At 36.5% G+C, this 20,713-nt stretch overlaps 2 protein-coding genes and 1 pseudogene across 2 annotated transcripts in view; all 3 read left to right on the forward strand.

Annotated features, from left to right (window-relative positions):
• The window catches only part of LOC127511452 (uncharacterized), a 332,174-nt gene that overhangs the window by 84,057 nt on the left and 227,404 nt on the right, over nt 1–20,713 (forward strand). The window lies entirely within an intron of this gene.
• Nucleotides 551–14,854, forward strand: LOC127511145 (tripartite motif-containing protein 16-like; annotated as a pseudogene).
• The window catches only part of LOC127511103 (gastrula zinc finger protein XlCGF57.1-like), a 125,721-nt gene continuing 125,300 nt past the window's right edge, over nt 20,293–20,713 (forward strand). The window contains exon 1 of the mRNA XM_051891624.1: nt 20,293–20,325. The gene's annotated coding sequence lies outside the window, so the exon portion shown is untranslated. The remainder of the gene's footprint in view (nt 20,326–20,713) is intronic.

Here is a 20,713-nt window from a genome sequence, read left to right on the forward strand (position 1 = left end):
AACTGTGAATGCTCAAGCTAAGTGCAAACCTGCTACTCCAAATTCCATACTCAGCTGTTTACCATGCTGCTTCATTGAACTTCCTGTTAATAAGGATACTGTTGTTTATTTTATATCTGAGTCATCTCCTTCTGTTATTGCGACAGAAGACCAAACCACACAATGCAACAAGGAACAGAAGCTAGAGATGTCCAGAATCCAACTCACGATCCATTCACTGATCTGGTACAAGCGGTCAGATAATCACTCAGACAGACCACCTCACCTTCGCTGTCTACCTCTGCCAGTCCCATGGCCCGACCCGTGACATTCTTAGGTGAGGCAGATGAGTGCAGCGGGTTCCTTCTCCGATGTTCGTTATTCTTCAAGATCAGAATCAGAAAGAGCTTTATTGCCTATTATGTTTGCACACACAACAAGGAATTTGCTTTGATGACAGAGGAAGCTTCCAGTACACAGAGACCACAACACTACACAAATAGCAAAATAAGAAATAAATAGTAAAGATATGTGAAAAGACACATACGTGTATATATATATATAAATAAAAATAGACAAGTAGACCATTTGTATGTACAGATGTTAAAAACAGGAGAATAAATTTGAAATTACATGCATTGGAATAAAGAGGCAGATTATTATCAAATAAATATAAGTGATAAAAAATGCACTTATTTGTCATTGCACATTGGGGAGATAATTTAAAGGATTAGTTCACTTTCAAATGAAAATTAGCCCAAGCTTTACTCACCCTCAAGCCATCCTAGGTGTATACGACTTTCTTGTTTCTGATGAAGACAATAGATTATTAATATATTAATAAATATCCTGATGCATCCAAGTTTTATAATGGCAGTAATGCGCTACCAAACGAGTAGGAGCTGAAGAAAGTGTCTCCATCCACATTCATCCATCATAAACATATTCTGCGCGGCTCCGGAGGGTTAATAAAGGCCTTCTGAATCGAAGCGTTGGTGTAAAACAAATATCCATATTTAAAGGTGCAATATGTAATATTTTTGCAGTAAAATATCCAAAAACCACTAGGTCAGTGTTATATATTTTGTTCACTTGAGTACTTAAAATATCCCAAATGTTGGCAACTATTTGTAAATTGTGAGGAAAATTGCAATTTTAACCAATGCTCTGGGATGTGTGAGGAGTCGCCTGTTAATTGCTTCATACTTTATTACGACTGTGACATAATAAAAGTTCCGCTGCTCGTGAGGCGTTTGTTGCGCAATCACTCCAGCGGCCTCCTTCAGCTGTGCTAACTGCTCGTTGCGATTTCAAAATACAAGTTTAAGCCCTCGTTTAAGTCCACATGTTCTTGTTCAAGAAATTACAGTGGTTGTAACATTTCTGTTGTAAAGAAATGGCCAAATATTAAAGATTAATTGGACAGTTTAAATAAATGTCGTAAGCCAATATTAAACAAGGATTAGATCGCGTTTAGAGTGTAAAAACAATCGTCAGGCCACTGGCGCCCACTGCAGGCATTTGTTATAATACATAAAGAACATTAGTTGTACAATTCAATACATTATGTATTTTGACAGTTTTGTTCAATTAAACTGGTGCGATTACTCAATTACCAAAATAATCGTTAGCTACAGCCCTAATTCAGTTTTTGCAGGGTGGGCAGGGGAGTACCAATAATCCTCTCAGAAGACCGAACCATCCTCTGTAGTCTACTGAGATCTGATTTTGTGGCTGATCCAAACCAGACAGTAATGGAAGTGCAGAGGACAGACTCAATAACTGCAGAGTAGAACTGTTTCAGCATGGCTTGTGGCAGGTTGAACTTTTTCAGCTGGCGAAGGAAGTACAACCTCTGCTGGGCCTTTTTTTAGCAATGGAGTCAATGTGATTGTCCCACTTCTGGTCCTGAGAGATTGTGGTGCCCAGGAACCTGAATGACTCCACTGTTGCCACAGTACTGTTCGTGATGCTGAGTGGGGGGAGTACAGGGGGGTTTCTCTTAAAGTCCACTATCATCTCCACTGTTTTGAACGTGTTAAGCTCTAAGTTGTTGTGGCTGCACCAGACAGCCAGCTCTTTAACCTCCTGTCTGTAACTATAAGTAAAACCATGCATATAGCATGTCACTACCATGGTAAAATATAACTATATGGTATTTAAGAAAAATAACTGCCTAAATACATTTAGCATAAATACAAATGCACAAATGCTATAGCTTAATAAAATACTTTCTGCCACATTACCATCGTGCAGTTAGTGTTACTACAGATTTGTATATTTATTTTGTAGATTGAAAAGCTTTTTAACTGTATCGTTCATGGCACAATGTTTCAGTGCTGTTGATAATGTCAGTGTTGTTTTATCTGGCTTTAAACTAGTTTAAAACACAGAGACATTTGTGTTTGTTGAAGCTTCTCACTGGATCTGACAGCACTGTTTAGTGGTCGCATGATCAAGACCGATCAGTGAGTGAAAGCATCCACAGCACTGCACTGTAATTCTGGACACAGTTTTCAGTCCTGCAGTACCAGTGTAGTATTTAGGACACAGTTTTACTGAACTTTTAAGGGTGTTGTCTTGCTTCTCTCTAACTTATATTCTTTGAGTGTGTGTCTGAGACTGATTAAACACAATGTGTGTCTGGGAACACCCATGAAAAACTAAAAACTTAGCAGGAATGAGGCTCTTCAGGACCAGGAATGAGGAAACTGCTTTATAGACGTGCCTGTTTTGCACACGTCACTCAAACACAGAAACAGGAATCACATGACTTCAGAGAAACTGAAACTGAAGTGTAGTTGAGCTGTTGTGTGTTTGTGTCTCTGTATTCATGCAGTAAAATGGCAGAAGCCAGATTTTCTCAGGATGAGTTCATGTGTTCAGTGTGTCTGGATCTCCTGAAGGATCCAGTGACCATTCCCTGTGGACACAGTTACTGTAAGATCTGTATTACAGGCTGCTGGGATCAGGAGGATCAGATGAGAGTCTACAGCTGTCCTCAGTGCAGACAGACCTTCAGTCCAAGACCTGCTTTAGGTAAAAACACCATTCTGGCTGAAATGGTGGAGAAACTGAAGAAGATTAAACTTCCTGCTGACTGTTACGCTGGAGCTGGAGATGTGCAGTGTGACGTCTGTACTGGAAGAAAACACAAAGCCGTCAAGTCCTGTCTGGTGTGTCTGGAGTCTTACTGTCAAACTCATTTTGACCGTCATGAGGAGTTTCACTCACGTAAGCCACATAAAGTGACTGAAGCCACTGGACGACTGCAGGAGATGATCTGCCCGAAACACGACAAGATCCTTGAGGTTTTCTGCCGCACTGATCAGAAGTGTATATGTGTGCTGTGTAATGGATGAACATAAAAACCACGACACTGTATCAGCTGCAGCACAGAGGACAGAGAAACAGGTATGAACTTAAAGAGATCCCATTATGTTCATTTACAGGCTCTTAACTTTGTTTATGGGGTCTACTAGATTACATTGACATCATCTAATGTCCGTTTTCACCCTCTCTGTCTAAACACTGTTTTAGTTTCAGTTTCTTTAAAACCCACCTTCTAAAAATCTGTCTGCTTTGATTGGTCAGCCAGTCCCAGTCTGTTGTGATTGGTCTACTGCTCAGCATGTGTTGTAAATGTAATGTGCCTTACCATAAACAGTGATGGCGAGGTGAAGGGATACCGGAAGAATTGTCGCTGGGAAGGCACAATGACTGCTGCTTATATACGCTTGTAATGATGATTGACAGGACTCAGTGATTAGGTTCCTCAAGTTAATCTGCATTAGGAAGGCCGAAAAAAAAGGGGTTTAGTTTCAGGATGGTGTAAACAGTGGGTCTCATTCACTAAGCATGTGTATCCACAAATCTATGCGTGAAATCTGCGTACAAACGTTTTCACAAACAAATCATCAATAAATTTTGAGGTGATCCCCTAAATTTTCTGCTTCTGCTCCTAAAATTTTCAGTAAGGGGCTATAGTGCTCCTAGTAAAAAAAACTTAGTCTGGAGCCCTGGTCCTCATTTACTCATGTTATTCCAAACTGTTATGAATTTCTTTTTTTCTGAAGAACACAAAAGAAGGTATTTTAGGGAATGTCTCATCTGTCCGTATATTGAGAGTCAATAGGGCCCAAAAGATTCAGTCTTCAAAAAGGACAATAAGGTAGCATAAAAGAAATCCATACAACCCTAAGAGAGGTGATCTTGGAATACTTAAACAGTATGTGACAAAAGTCCGAATTCACAGTACTCATAAAAGAGTGGGCAAAAAGTACCCAGATGACCTCTCACCTCCGGCTCTCACCTCCACTTTTAAGTGTGCATACAATGGACACTTTACTATCCCACGAGGCCACGGGAGAGGATTTGTGAATGGCTGTGAAACGATGCAACTGATACATGATAATGACAACATGGTGAAAAAATAACATATTCAAAATAAGTACCTACTTGAGAGTATGCCATTTTGGACACATCCTCAGTCTTCTGAAGTGATAAGAAAAATCGGTAACACTTTACATTAAGGTTCCCTTTATAAAGGGTTTATAAAGGTGTTTGTTAATGAGTAATAAGTCATTTACAAATGCATTATAGATCATTAATAATGCAGTTATAACTGCATGAATAAAAAGGGCAACTTAAATGCAATACCTGCCAAATAGTGAGTCGTTTTTAACTCACATGTTATAAATGCTTAATAAATGTATTTATTAACACTTATTTAACTCCAGACCAAAAAAGATTTCTGGTTTATTTCATGATGCAGCAAAAATTGACTATCATAATTAGACTGAAGGGTGTTGTATTTGTGCTTTTCTTATTAATATCTCATGACTGCCACTTTTCTTACTATGTTGCTTACCAGAAGTTTCTGTCTTACCCATGATACTCTCCAAAAAGGTCATGATGCCTATCCACAGCAGTGTATAAAAACAGATTTCATGTTTTTTAAAGATGAAATTCCAACTTTATTTTGAAAATAAAACAAAAGATAATAACCATAACTTGATTAGATATTAATAATGAAAAATGTAATTCCAGTATTACCTGTGAACCTTAATGTAGGGTGGACACTTGTGAACCATTTATTAATGAGTTATAAACATTAATAACCTGTGAAAGTGAACCTTAATGTAAAGTGAACACATGTGAACCATTTATTGATGAGTTATAAACATTAATAACCTGTGAAAGTGAACCTTAATGTAAAGTGAAAACCTGTGAACCATTTATTCATGAGTTATAAACATTAATAGCCTGTGAAAGTGAACCTTAATGTAAAGTGAAAACCTGTGAACCATTTATTAATGAGTTATAAACATTAATAACCTGTAAAAGTGAACCTTAATGTAAAGTGAACACATGTGAACCATTTATTGATGAGTTATAAACATTAATAACTTGTGAAAGTGAATCTTAATGTAAAGTGAACACATGTGAATCATGTATTTATTAATTATCAATGTACACACAGAAGATAGTATTTTTTTCTGATGAAATATTTTATTTTTGATGCATGTATTAATAAACACAACTTTAAACTTGAAACAAAAAAAGTTTAAACTTTTCTTTTACAGCATAAAATTACAGAGCATGACTTCTCATGAAAAGAGGCTTATGCAAGTAAACTCAAATTAAAACATTCAGAGAAGCAATCAAGTATTCCAAAAAAGATAATAAGCATCACACCTATAAGCCAAACATATCTGACACAAGCTGAATAAAGGCACCTAAATATGTATTATTTTATTTAACAGTTGTGTAAATCATTAAATCAATGACCGAATGCACCGTTACAGAACATTAGCATATTAATATGCATTCAATAATTATTTTTGATATCATGATAAAGGCCACCATAACTTGAGGATATTTGGCTTTGGCCATCCGCACTTGCAGTACCTGCGCGGGAGCGGTTATAACACATAGTCTGCGATTTCACTTCGGTTAGCTTACCCATCAAATCAGTAAACACAAATTTTCACTTCAAAGCATGTTGGAACAGTACTGTGTGACTCCTTCTCGTGAAAAGTGGCAAGGCTTTATTGGATGCTCACTAGCGCCAACTCCTGTCACACGCCAGAATTAACAGTGATGAGAACCTGAAAGAGTATAATAAAGTATATAGCCTACTACTACAACTAAGAGCAGTGAGGAAGCAGGAATTAGATGCAGCATTTTTTTATTATGAAGATAACCGAACTAAAAAATGTAGGAGAACAAACTATAGTAAGCTATAGTAATAGAAAACTAGACGTGACAATAATATATTAGGCTATACTTTATATAGTCTTTCAGGTCACATCACTCTTTCAGGGTTACATCACTATGCATGTTCTGGTGTGTGACTGGAGTTGGCGCTAGTGAGCATCCAATAAAGCCTTGCCACTTTCATGAGAAGGAGTGGCGCAGTTACCAGTATTGTTCTGACATGCTCTGAAGTGAAATTTTGTGTTTTACGTTACTGATTTGTTGGGTAAGCTAACTGAAGTGACATTACAGACTATGTGTTACAGTGGCTGTGTGTAAATACGAGAACAAGACGAAGCAGATCAGAATCACAGGTTATATTTAATCCAGTACCGACAGGAAGGTTCACAACTCACATCAAAACGAGATCCGACAAACACAGATCAGAACAAGGAGATTATATAGGGGAGCTAATGAGGGAGAACGTAATCAGGGAGAACAGAAACAGGTGAGGATAGTTAACTAACCAGGATACACACAATGAGGGCAAATGAACAGAACAAGACATGACAGAACTAAATGCAAACATAACCAAAAGTCCATAGGTGTAACACAAATAAATGCTCCGGCACTCCCGCTTTTGTCGCGCGCAGGTACTGTATGAATGGCCAAATACTAAAGTTACAGTATCCTTTATCATGATATCAAGAATAATTATGAATTGCTTATTAATATTTCAACAATAAAATGTCACCAGGAAAAAAAAAAAGATCTTCTGTGTGTGCTTTAATAAATACATGATTCACGTGTGTTCACTTTACATTAAGGTTCACTTTCACAGGTTATTAATGTTTATAACTCATTAATAAATGGTTCACAGGTTTCCACTTTACATTAAGGTTCACTTTCACAGGTTATTAATGTTTATAACTCATTAATAAATGGTTCACAAGTGTCCACCTGTCACGATCACTGTTGCCGCCTGCCCTGATCTCTGCCTGTGACCCGATACTGTTCGTCTGCCGCCTGCCTCGACCATTGCCTGTCCTTGTTTATGTTCCTGCCTTTGCCCCTGTCTACCTGTGTAAATACTGTTCTTAATAAAGCTTGCAAATGGATCCCCGCTCTGCCGACCCATCATTACACCACCCTACATTAAGGTTCACAGGTAACTAATACTGGAATTAAATTTTTCATTATTAATATCTAATCAAGTTATGGTTATTATCTTTTGTTTTATTTTCAAAATAAAGTTGGAATTTCATCTTTAAAAAACAAGAAATCAGTTTTTATACACTGCTGTGGATAGGCATCATGACCTTTTTGGAGAGTATCATGGGTAAGACAGAAATACAACACCCTTTAGTCTAATTATGATAGTCAATTTTTGCTGCATCATGAAATAAACCAGGAATCTGGTTTTGAGTTAAGTGTTAATAAATACATTTATTAAGCATTTATAACATGTGAGTTAAAAACGGCTCACTATTTGGCAGATATTGCATTAAAGTCGCCCTTTTTATTCATGCAGTTATAACTGTATTATTAATGATCTATAATGCATTTGTAAATGACTTATTACTCATTAACAAACACCTTTATAAACCCTTTACAAAGGGAACCTTAATGTAAAGTGTTACCGAAAAATCAAATATGGTGGCATGTTTAGTCATGTGACATGCATGAGCCAGTGAGGTTTGATGTTATTGACGTGTCACCATATTTGATCTGGCCTCTAGAAACAGACATTCTTCACAATCTTCTTTTGTGTTCTGACAGAGAAAATCATGAGTAAACAATGAATGAATTTACATTTCTGGGTGAACTATCCCTATAAAACTAGATATTGATGAAATAATACTGACACTTATAAGTGAACCTAGAAACCTTATCATGCAAGATCTTTAACCCCTCAATCTCAGCACTTCACTGATACTGGATTCATATCTGTTTACTTGATGATTTATGTGATGTTTCTCCTGTCATTGGTTTGTCCTTTAGCACCAGCTGAAGGAGACGCAGAGGTCGTTCCAGCAGAGGATCCAGCAGAGAGAGAAAGATCTTCAGCAGCTGAGAGAGGCTGTGGAGTCTCATAAGGTGAGTCTGGAGAAGAAGAGAAGTTTGAGAAGTCTCAGTCAGGACTCACTGAAGCCACTGTGTGATTGTGATGTGTGTCCTAACAGCGCTCTGCACAGACAGCAGTGGAGGACAGTGAGAGGATCTTCACTGAGCTCATCCAGTCCATTGAGAGAAGCCGCTCTGAGGCCACACAGCGGATCAGAGATCGGGAAAAGACTGCAGTAAGTCGAGCTGAAGGACGACTGGAGCGACTGGAGCAGGAGATCAATGATCTGAGGAGGAGAGACGCTGAGCTGGAGCAGCTTTCACACACACAGGATCACATCCATTTCCTACAGGTAACAGAGATCTAGAAGAACAGGATCATAGTGGACTTGAGCAAGAGACTCACAGAGAAACATTTCATGAGAGCAGAATGAGCCGTTGACTGAAGTGTTGATCTGTGTGTTCGGTTATTATATAATCATCAGTCAGACTCTCATCTGATCTTCTTCTTTTGAAAGAGACGCACTTACAAATGCAGTTCAGCTCTGGAAATCTCTTAGGAAACATTTTTCTGAAGGATATATTGAGCTTCCAGACATCAACAGTTCAAAACTTCACCAATATTTAAACTTTTTTAGTTTCAGTTTCCCCCAGCTAGATTTCCCATCATCACTTATCTTTTTACAATCTTTGACTTGTACTACAAATTTTGAGTAATAAAAATCAGATAATCTTCAAATCTGCTGAAACCTTTTATAATAATTTTCATTAACACATTAATGAATTTGGCAGTGAAGTCCTCAAACAGGAAGTGAGGCTGTATATTAGCAAAAATTCTGAGTATTTAAACCACAAAACCTGACCTTGGGATCGTGTCCTAAAAGTCCTTGTGAATTTCAGAGCCACTAACTGCTCAAATATTATAAATAATGGTCAATCTACTCATTGACTTTGAACTGCTTTTCCTGACTCCATTGATGCTCTTGATCTGTTACATTCATGTTATTGCCAGAAGTTTGATCATCCAAGCATTTTCCTGGAAAGTTCACATATATTGTAAGTGTCAAACACTAGAACTTACAGCTCTAACATGATTTAATGAACATGAGAAGAATGAATCTGATGCTGTGAAAGTGCTGGATTGAGGAGAGTTACTAAAGATCAACAAGAGCTGCTCAAATCTGACAGTAGTGCAGGTTATTGTCTGAAGTGTGGAGGTGATGAGCTTTGATTTCTGTTTTCTGTAGAGTTTCCAGTCTCTCTCAGCTCCTCCTGAATCTACAGACGTAAATGACGATCCCTTCAGTTCTCTCTCCTCTTTTGCTGTTGTGAGAGAATCTGTCCATCAGCTGAGAGACAAACTGGAGGATTTCTGCAAAGAGGAGCTGAAGAAGATCTCTGACAGAGGTAAAGTCCTGGAGATTCATCTGCTCTCAGAAATGATCCTCCATCATCTCATATCATGTAGAAGATCATATTAGAAATGTCTTAGGAACTGATGCAGGATCATTTTCTCTTGTCATGATAATCACACTCTTCATGTCTGTTGATTTCCACAGTCACTTTCACCAACATTGTTCCCAGAACCAGGAACGACTTCCTACAATGTAAGTCACTAAGAAAACAAGCAGGTGGGCGCGTATACACTAAAGATTTAGGAGATGAAACTTACTTACGAAAGAAAATGGTCTGCAACATTCTATACAATGTGAACATTTTTACAACTATTTATTTCAGTGTTTCTGTCAGCTTTCTGTAGTGCAGCTGCTGAACTTCCAGTGAAAAACTTCTGCGTTTAGCATTCAGACACAATATATCACAATATGTCTTGTGATATGTTTTTTTCTTGTTTTCCATTGGAAAAATTAATATCAATGCTTCTTGATTGCTGATTGAATGCAGTTTGTGATAATCTACGCAATTAGGGTTTCAGTGCCAAATTTCTGAAGCGTTTATTTAACAGTCATAAATATAATTTCTATGCATATGGCTTTTTTATACTTGGGAAACTAATAATAATGATGTTTAAACTATCCATTCAAATCTGATCCAGTCAAAAAATTATGTGACATTTAATGACAAGCTTTTTAAATGACAAAGGGGAATAATAATAACAACAATAATAATATAACATACACCAAAATATATATTATAGATAAAAATATATTATATAGTACACCACCGATCAAAAGTTTGGGGGTCTGTAAGGTTTTTTAATGTTTTAGTCTTTTCTGCTATTTGATCCCAGTAATATTGTGAAATATCACTATGATTTTAAAGAACCATTTAGTCTCATGTATGTTCTGTCTTCCCTCTTTCATTGTGTTTTTGGTTCTGTCCTGTAACCTAGGCTCCGTTCAGCCCCGACAAAACATTGCAAAACGTTTTTTAAACGGAAACGGTGGTGCGTTCAACACCCTGTTCTGATGACGCAAGAGTTACAACTATGGCAGCTGAGAAGGCCATTCTTTGAGTTCTTTTTGAAAAATTTTCGGAGCCTGATTAAATCAGTATAAATGCGTGTTTAATACTGCAAAATACGCTCAATATTACAGTCACTGCCCTTGCCGTCCAGAATAAAAGAACATCCCAATCGAGTGAAGGGATTTGTGGAAAAACTGTGGTTCCTAATTATTGTGATCCAACATTTGGATCCTCTCATTTCAGGATGAAAAGACAAATATTTCAGATGAAGGATAATCCACTTCTTAGCATTGTGCGAGCTGTCTCTTTAATACCGCGTGGTTTACATGTTGCTGCTGATTGGGTTGACATTTATGACACACTCACCAAACAAGAGAAAACGTATCTTAAACCCCGTTGCACACCGTTTCCAGGAAACATGTCGTTCAACCCGGAAACCGTAGCAAAACGTTGTGCACCGGTTTGAGCTTGAACGTGCCCCTAGTTTTTCTCAGTCTGGTTATTTAGTCATTACATTCATGTCCTATTAATTATCTCATCAGCTCCCTCATTTGTTCTAGTATTTATACTCCTTGTTTCTTTCAGTTGTTGTCCGTTCTCATCTATGTTTAATGTGTAAAGTTTATTCTGTGATATTTTTGAGTTTCTCATTAACTACACACCATTCTGTGACACACTTTCTATTTGAAAATATTTTAAAATAAAAATGTGTGTGGAGGTGTTTTCTATCTAGAATTTTTGATGAACACAAAGAATGAAACAGAAATATGAAATTAAAACAGAAAAGTAAGTTATTTTAAATTATTTAAAATAGAAATGTTTATTAACATTTTAAATGCCTTCACTGTCTTTTTAAATTTTTATTGCACATTTTGCACATTTACAAAGTGGGACAGAGAGCATAACTATATCATACTAACATCCAAATAACAAGACTTTAACAAAAAAAAAAAAAAACCTGGGGATTCAATATATTCTTCAAAAACAGGATATCTTCTGAAACTAATAAATAAATATGATTATTTTTCACTGAAAGCCAATTAAAAATATTCATTCAAGATTTAGAGGTAAAATCACAGAAGTAAAAAAGCTTTTCAAGAGTTTCAGAAAAGTAAGAAACTGAAAACTTCTGGAAAAATTCCACTATGGATTTATCCTAAACTGGATTTTGTATCAAGTCTCTTTAACCTTTGGGGAAAGCTCAAAACCAAAGTCTACAGCACTGAAAATCACCAACAATAGACCTACAATGCTTAAAAACTTTATAAATCAAATTATTACACTTATTGTTGATTCAATTTTAATGGATCCTTGCTGAAATTAAAGTATCAGTTTCTTTTAAAAGAGAATCATACTGACCCCAAACATTTGAATGGTTTAAATATAATAACAGAGCTTTAAATTATAATAAATACAGAATAATAATAAATGTTAAAGGGTTAGTTCACCCCAAAATGAAAATTCTGTCATTAATTACTCACCCTCATGTCGTTCCACACCCGTAAGACCTTCATTCATCTTCGGAACACAAATTAAGATAATTTTGATGACAGTCTGCCTTTGTTACAAGCGGTTTAGTCCAAATTTTCTGAAGAGAATCGATCGCTTGTTATGATGAACCGATTTAATTTAGGCTTTTACTCGCATGTAAACATTGATCAGCGCACATAAGCAGAAGCTCAATCAAACCTCAATGATGCACAAGAACAAACCTCTTCCAGAACCTATGAGGTACATTCTCACGTGTTATGCAGCAAGTTTGTGTTTTTATTCTTGTGCGTCATTCAGGTTTGGTTGAGCTTCACTTATGTGCACTGATCAATGTTTATATGCAAGTAAAAACCTAAATTAAATTGGTTCATCATAACAAGTGATCTATCCTCTTCATAAAATTTGGACTAAACCGCTCGATTCATATGGATTAGTTTTCCGATCTCTTTATGAAGTTTTTGAAGTGTCAAAGTTTCAGTAACAAAGGCAGTGAATGGAAGGAAATCTGACAGCATTCTGTCATCAAAAAGATCTTAATTTGTGTTCTGAAGATGAACGAAAGTCTTACAGGTATGGAACGACATGAGGGTGAGTAATTAATGACTGAATTTTCATTTTGGGAGAACTAAACCTTTAATGTTCAGGGAAGACTGATTAGACTGGCCCAAAAAAGGTTGAGATCCACTGATGTAAATGATGATTTTCACAGGATATCTGGTAAACTGTACTGAAACACCGATGATATATTGAACATGAAGAGTTCAGAAACATTAAAAGATCAGATTCATAATTCCTGATTCTGATGTGTTTTATCTTCATCAGATTCCCATCAGCTCAATCTGGATCTGAACACAGTGAATAAAAACCTCCGTCTGTCTGAGAGGAACAGAGTGATTACTAACACTAACACAGATCAGCCGTATCCTGATCATCCAGACAGATTTGATGTGTGGCAGGTGTTGTGTAGAGAGAGTGTGTGTGGACGCTGTTACTGGGAGATTGAGTGGAGTGTTGGTGTGTTTATATCAGTGTCATATAAGAGCATCAGCAGGAAGGGATGGGGTAAAGAGTGTATGTTTGGACATAATAATCAGTCCTGGAATTTGTACTGCTCTTCCTCCAGATACTCATTCAGACACAATAACATACAGACTAAACTCCCAGTAAAGTCCATCAGCAGTAGAATAGGAGTGTATGTGGATCACAGTGCAGGAACTCTGTCCTTCTACAGCGTCTCTGGAGACACAATGAGCCTCATCCACACAGTCCAGACCACATTCACTCAACCGCTCTATCCTGGGTTTTGGGTTGATTTTAAATCATCAGTGAAACTGTGTTGATGAATCAGAATAGACTGTAGAGAGATTCTACCCATAATGCTTTGAGCTCATGATAAATCAGTAACAGTGAGATGTTATAGAGCAGAGGTGCCCAAACTTTTTACAACAAAGGGCCAAAAATCAAACTTGATCGAGGTCTGTGGGCCGAAAGGAAAAGTTGCATTATATCAAACTTTTATATTAAATTTAAAGTGGTAAACTTTGGTTCTCCTGATTTATGATTTCATAATTTTAAAACATTAAGCAATTTGCATAGAAAAAAAAAAAGAATCTTGAACATTTAAAAAAAACCTGAATCTTAACTAAACAAAATAACTATAGTAATTTCCTAGAGGTTCTGACAAAATGTTAATTGCTGCAGAGTATTTAAAATGTTTAATTAATTTGAATGAATTATTTAAAAAAATCACTTTGACAGAATGATTCAATGACTCGCTCATAAAGACTTCACTTGTTTCATTACTGGATGAATCAGCGTTTTTGAACAAATCTCTTGAATGAATGATTCAATGACAAACACATTTTTAAACATTCATTTGTCGCCATCTGGTGGTGTAACAATGTCATAGATTCAAACATTGTTTGAAGAGAAGTTACTTTTAAAAGGTGATTTGCTCTATTTTGATTTTGAACTGCAAAGTACTTCTGTGATAATTTGAATATTTGTAAGACAGAAATAACTATACTTTTTGGTGGAAAAGACTCTGAAGCTGTTTCAGACAACTGCTGATTATTAAATTCTGTGTTTTCCATATTTTTTTCCATTTCTTGTTTTCACTCCTAAGCAGTCTTCCTTCAGACTTAGCCTACTTCTCATTGTAGGTTTTGTTTTTGTTTTCTCGTTCAGTCAGATGAGGCATGTACAATGGGTGTGTTAAACAGCCCCTGGGTTGCATTAGAGCGCTCATAAATGGTGCACATCTACTTCAACGGAAGTTTTTTCTTCCCTTCATGACATGGCGGGCCAAATCAAAGTACATCATGGGCCAACTTTGGGCATCTGTTATAGAGTCTCTTATTTTCTCTTCATTACATTAATACTTCAGCTGAACTTCTGTCAGTGAAATAACATGTCTGAATAAATGTGTGTAATGAATCCTCAAATAGACAATGAGATCTGTGTGTGTGTTTGTTTGCGTGTGTGTGTGTGTGTGTGTGTGTGTGAGTCATGATGAGTGACGGTATGTATCTGTGCTTTTCTCAAACTCTATTTGTGTTGATGGAAATCAGTCAGTCAGTTCTTATTGTAGTGTCACATAAATAATTTTTATTATTACTATTAAAATTGCCCTCAGTTGAAATGAACACACACAGGATTAATTAAAATGTTTCATTCAATAAAAAATGAGTAAAAGTGATGAATGTCAATTTATTAAAAAATATGAAATATATAAACCCAGATCATCTAATTATACTGAAAACTCTTGATCAGTGAAAGTATGAGCACAATTATTATAATCTAATCTAGTTGACTTTAAATAAAAATAAACCTCCTCCTGAACAGGATTCACAGATCTGATGCTCTGACAACTCTGAAAGATAAAGATAGAAACTAGGATTGAGTCAAATCATCATGAGTTCAATCCAGATAACTCAGAAATATATTAGGTATGAAAGAAGGAAAACTGTAAGCTGAACTCTGAACTCAGTCCAGATGAATCACATCATTACTGTAAATGTCAGAATTGTTGGAGTTTCTTTGTTCAGTGGTTCATGCTGCTTGTCCTGATCTAGAAAGTATCCTGACATGAACTGTGGTAATACCATGCTCTGAATTCATCATGTAGTGTTGTGGTGAATAATGTCAGTGTTTTCTTTCTATATCTGTCATGTGATCGTCCCGCTGCTGCTCTCAGTGCTGTAATGAACACAAATAATTCAGTATATAGTGCGGGCAGGATTTTCTCAAGAGGCCAGTCATTAATAGATTTTGTAGCTAATCTGGAGCTTCTTCTTGAAGGGGGTTGCGCTTCTATGGATATTTCATCGATTTCAAGGTGGTTGGATTGAGTTTCCTTGGACATCTCCTCAGAGAGTATGGCATGTTCTTCCGTATCAGAGCAGGTCATTATCATGCAAAGAAAGGTGAGGAATAAGACTTATTAGTTGCTTGTATGCTGTGGGACTGTGATCTCTAAGGCACAGATGTCTGTGTGACAGACTGAGGATCATGCGTTTGAATGGGCTTAAATGTTTTAGTTGATTAGACTAGGTGGAGAAGGGGATCAGCTGATATTGTTAGCGATCAGCAGTCTGAATTCCATTTGATCACTCAGGCCCTATTTTTTTTTTTTTTTTTACTTTCTATGACTTATCAGATGTATTCAAATATAAAATCTTCTATAATCTAAAATAACATTAAACATATTTCCTCAAAACAATGTTTTCTTCAGTGAACAACATTTATGAATTTTGTGTGGCACAAACATGTTCATTCAACAGAATCTATGCTTGGAGATAATTACCTGTTTCATTTTGGCCAAACTGAACACTTAGCATTTGTGGAAATTTTAAATAGTTTGCAGTCCTTGGAGGCACAGAATTTTAAAGTCATTTTTTGTTGGGTACCAGGGCATTGTGGTATTACAGGGAAAGGACAAGCTGATGGCGACTAAGGAAGCTTCGGTAACACTTTACAATAAGGTTCATTAGTTAAACATTAGTTAATGTATTAACTAACATGAACTAACTGTCACAGACACGCCAGGCTCATCACTCACCCAATCACGACGCACTCCCTCACCAGAATACTGATCATGCACACCTGACGCTCCTCACTTCCCAATCAGCAGCACCATAAAAGACACTCACAGCCACACAGTCATTGTCCGGTCTCGTTAACGCATACCTACCCGAATGCTTACCTTACGGACTCCTCGAACCACTACTTACCTGTCTCCAGTGTGTTTCCTAGATCCTCCGTGTTCTCCAGTCTTCCGTGAGTGTCTCTGTGTGTCTTCTGCCCCAAAGGACCATCCGTCATCCAAGTCACCTAGAAGAAACAAGGATTAGTATCACTGTCATCCACGATCACGAGCTCTATCTGGCTTCACTCACCTGGTTGTCTCAAAATAAACATCATTAACCTTACCTGTTGTCTCCGACCTCCTCTGTACTGTAACACTAACCATGAGCAATACATTTGTTACTGTATTTACTAATCTTCGTTAACGTTAGTTAATGAAAATACAGTTGTTCATTGTTTGTTCATGTTAGTTCACAGTGCATTAACTAATGTTAACAAGATTTTAATAATGTATTAGTAAATGTTGAAATTAACAAAGATTAATAAATGCTGTATAAGTGCAGTTCATGTTAACTAATGTAGTTAACTAATGAACCTTATTGTAAAGTGTTACCGAAGCTTCATCTTCAAAGCTCAAAAATGCCTGTACTGTCACAATCTACATTCACCAATCCAGTCACCTCAGCACACTATAACTTTGTGTTTACATGCATACATCTTAGTATTGGTATCATGTAAGAAAAGTAACAGTAATGAAACTGACTGTTATTCCTTGTGAGGTGTAAAATACTGTAATTTCATTTGCAATCTAACAATTACTTTTCTCAAATAAGACTGACTCAATGACGTATGCAGCCTTCAAATGCGACCTCCGGAGGATGCAGACCCTAAATTGGGACACAACTATTGGTTCCCAGAATCCCTCCTCGCTCACACTCCACAATCACCACATCTGTCTGTTATTACCCTCATCAGTACATTTCTATTTAAGCTCACAAGTCAGTGCACCTTTTGTCTGGTCTAGTCATTCCTACCAAGAACTACTAAACCGACTACCTAACTTTGTGAAACTTACCCGTGCAATCCTTTTTTTCAGTCTTTAGTCATCTTCTCCAGCGATCCAGTCATCAAAGTTTCTGTCTTTATCTTTTAGCATGGGATAATACACCACTACTCTTCTAGTCGTTGCAGTGACTTCAGGCTTGAGAGGGTACCAGACCTCCTCTCCTTGCTGGCTTGCTCTCAAAATGGAAACCATGCTGGTGATGTGTTCCTCGCCAAACAGCGTCTCAGCTCTTTGGACATGACGCATTCCTGCTCTTTGCAGTGTCTTCTTTGGGCTTTTCTCTCCCGATGGAGTGGACTCCTGATTGGAGGCATTCCTCAAAATGCAGACACAGTTCTTGTTTCACTATGGCCAGCTTTGTCTGGTAAAGTGGGATTCTCATTCTAAAAAATGAAAAAATAAATAAATATTTACAAGACTTAAACAACAGAGCCAATTAGAAACCACACGTCTTGTGCTAGGTGTTATTTGACAAATAGGTAACCTCTGGAATAATAAGAGCCCACACTCGTTTCCCCCTGAGAGAGTGCTCCAGGAAAAAGATCTCTCAAATCATCATGACTGAGGGTGTGGAGCAAGGCCTCATCAATGTTGGCATTTATAAAGACAACCCAATTATTAATAAACCTTTAACTATAATCAATTTTAGCTAATACATTTACTAGCATTTAACTTTGACAGGTCAAGTTTTGCATCTTGTTACTTTGTCTCTTGTCCATGTAAAACAGTTTAAAAAATTGAGATCACTGTCAGCATGTACACTAAGCTGACACTATATATTACCATATATATCTTGAAAAACATCTGAAAAATGAGGCTACACTTTGCCCACACTTTACATGTCAATAAAAATAGGGAGCGCCAAATATGTGTAAAACGTGTGTGCCCCCCAGAACTGATAAACGCAGTGGAGTCATCAAACTCATTAAGCAGCCAAGAAATTTAGTGTGTCAGGGTGTAACTGGATTGAAAGTGGCACTGGATATTGCCAAAGAGCTGGACATACCCACCAGCTATGCTCCTCATTTCTTTTTTCGGCTATGTACTGACACACTTGCCTGTTACTTTCTTTGAAGCAGCAAGTATTGCCCAGCGACTTCAATTTATATCTTTTCAGCACTATATGATTGGCTTAAGGAAAAAACATTAATGTTCCCTGTATCAGATAGGTAATGTGAATCAAACACCTGATCCAGGGGACGTGAATGTTTTTTGTTGTTGTTTTTTTCTGTCACTGCACATAAAAAAGGTGAGAAATCAGTCATTGGGAAATCTACTGGAAATGAGAACTATAGGTTTTATTTTTATGGTATGGCATAAAGAGTTTATTTTTAAATGTAATTGTTGGTTTTTCCAGTATTTATCATACTTTCAATATAAAAAATAAAATATGAAAAGCATTTTCTTCATAAAAGACACAATATGGTCCTCAAAAGGCCTTTTTCCAAGGGGTCATCTCATAAACATAAACTTATGTTCAGAACAATACAGTAACACGTAGCTTTATAACACCTAAACATGACCTACCTATCAAAGTCGATACTTATATAGGCAAATTAGCTCAAAAGAAATATGAATAATTAAGCATAACTCATTATACTTAATTATAAATATTTGAATCAGTTAATCAATGTAACTTAATGTAGCTGAATTAATATTACAATCAATTAATCTGTTCGGCCAGCGAACACTCAGTATTGATCGTCTATCAACTTTTCAAGGAGGATATTTTCCATGGCCGCAGAAAAATATCGTTTTCTTAGCACGTAGCTGTAATCGTTATCAGGGACATTGGTTTTATAAGCAGATCAGAATCAACTCGCAAGAGTGTGCACACAAGTTTTATTTAACTAAATCACAAACACGTAACTAAACTAATAAACACACACATACATGCATACAGTTTACCAAGGGAAAGAGAGCTGAAGTAGAATACAGGAAAGCAAGAAGTTACAGCATTGTTTGAAATTTAGCAGATCAACAGCCTTGAGCAAACCATCAGTTTAGTTCTTTAAAAGGGGAGTAAAGATACTTAATGTATCACATAATGAGACTAAGTTTGATACTTGCATGTCTCGCCCATTTGAATTAAACTGTCCTGATGCAATTTGTGGAGGCTCCCGTTGAATCTTTGCTGATATTGTCTTGATGAAAGAGAACCAGTTGGATTCAGACGAACACAGAGGAACCTGGCACAAGTTTGGGGTTCCTTAGAAGCTTCTAGTACAGCATCATCTTGACGTCAGTGTTTTTCAGTAAAGGAAAAAAAAAGAGAGACAGGTGCACTAACACCTCATAGCATCAGTAACTCAACAATCCTACCTAGTACAGTTTTGCTCAGTGTTGGGCAGCTGCTCGAAGATCTCGCCTTTGGGGAAGACTGTTGATTTAATAATCTAAGAATGTAAGTATCACTACTTAAAAATGAAGATTACCACAGAATGAATTGCATTGCTAGCCTACCCCAACACTTACATACTATAATAATGATAAATGCTGACCAATCCATAATTATTATTATTATTTTTTTTTACTGAAAATGTTTTAGTGAAACAAGCAAAATGCAAGTTGTTTTGTCACATGACATAGCTATATCCTATTGTGTGTAATTTGCTTCTTTGTTCTTATTTTTAATAACAAAATTAAATAGCCAGAATATCTATATTGTGATACATTGTTACTGTTATCGTTACTTGAATTAAAATGTCTTATATCTAAATGACACATAATACTTTATTAAATCATACACTGTCTTTAATGTGTATTTTTACATTTGTAGCTATTTGCATAATAATACTGTAATATCTGGTATAGATGGTTTCTACATCCAAACATTACAGTTTTGCCTATTAAATAAAATATCCCACTGGTATCATTGGTAGTTCCTAATATTTTATTTGGAATAGATAGATAGATAAATGGATAGATTGTAAATGGGACTTTTATTTTGGTCTGGTGGTGTGATGTAATAAGACTGCGCCGCACTCCTGCATCTGTTGTGATTCGGCTGAAGAAAGGTTTGTGTTTTTACGCATTAAAGTGTTTAAATCAGTGCAAACTGTTGAGTCAATTTAATTGTTTTCTCAAGCTATGTAGAATAAACATTCTTGAAACGTTGTAATACTTTATTTAACATTAATATGCGATATTTTTGGGAGTAAATCGCATCCATTCATGAGTAACAGAAAATGTGCATCTCATTTCGCTGTCTGACATGAATCAGTTTATGCTGGAAAGAAGTGAGGAGAGAAACTTTTTGAATCTGCGAGTCAGTTGAATCAATTGCTTTGTAAAATGATTCAGTGATTCGAATCGCCGTATGCGGATGTCACCTGCAGCTTACAACGAGAACAACAACAACAACAACAACAAAAATATAAATCATAATTACAAGACACCCATTTA

This window comes from Ctenopharyngodon idella, chromosome 4 (genome assembly GCF_019924925.1).
Source record: "Ctenopharyngodon idella isolate HZGC_01 chromosome 4, HZGC01, whole genome shotgun sequence".
NCBI classification, from domain to species: domain Eukaryota; kingdom Metazoa; phylum Chordata; class Actinopteri; order Cypriniformes; family Xenocyprididae; genus Ctenopharyngodon; species Ctenopharyngodon idella.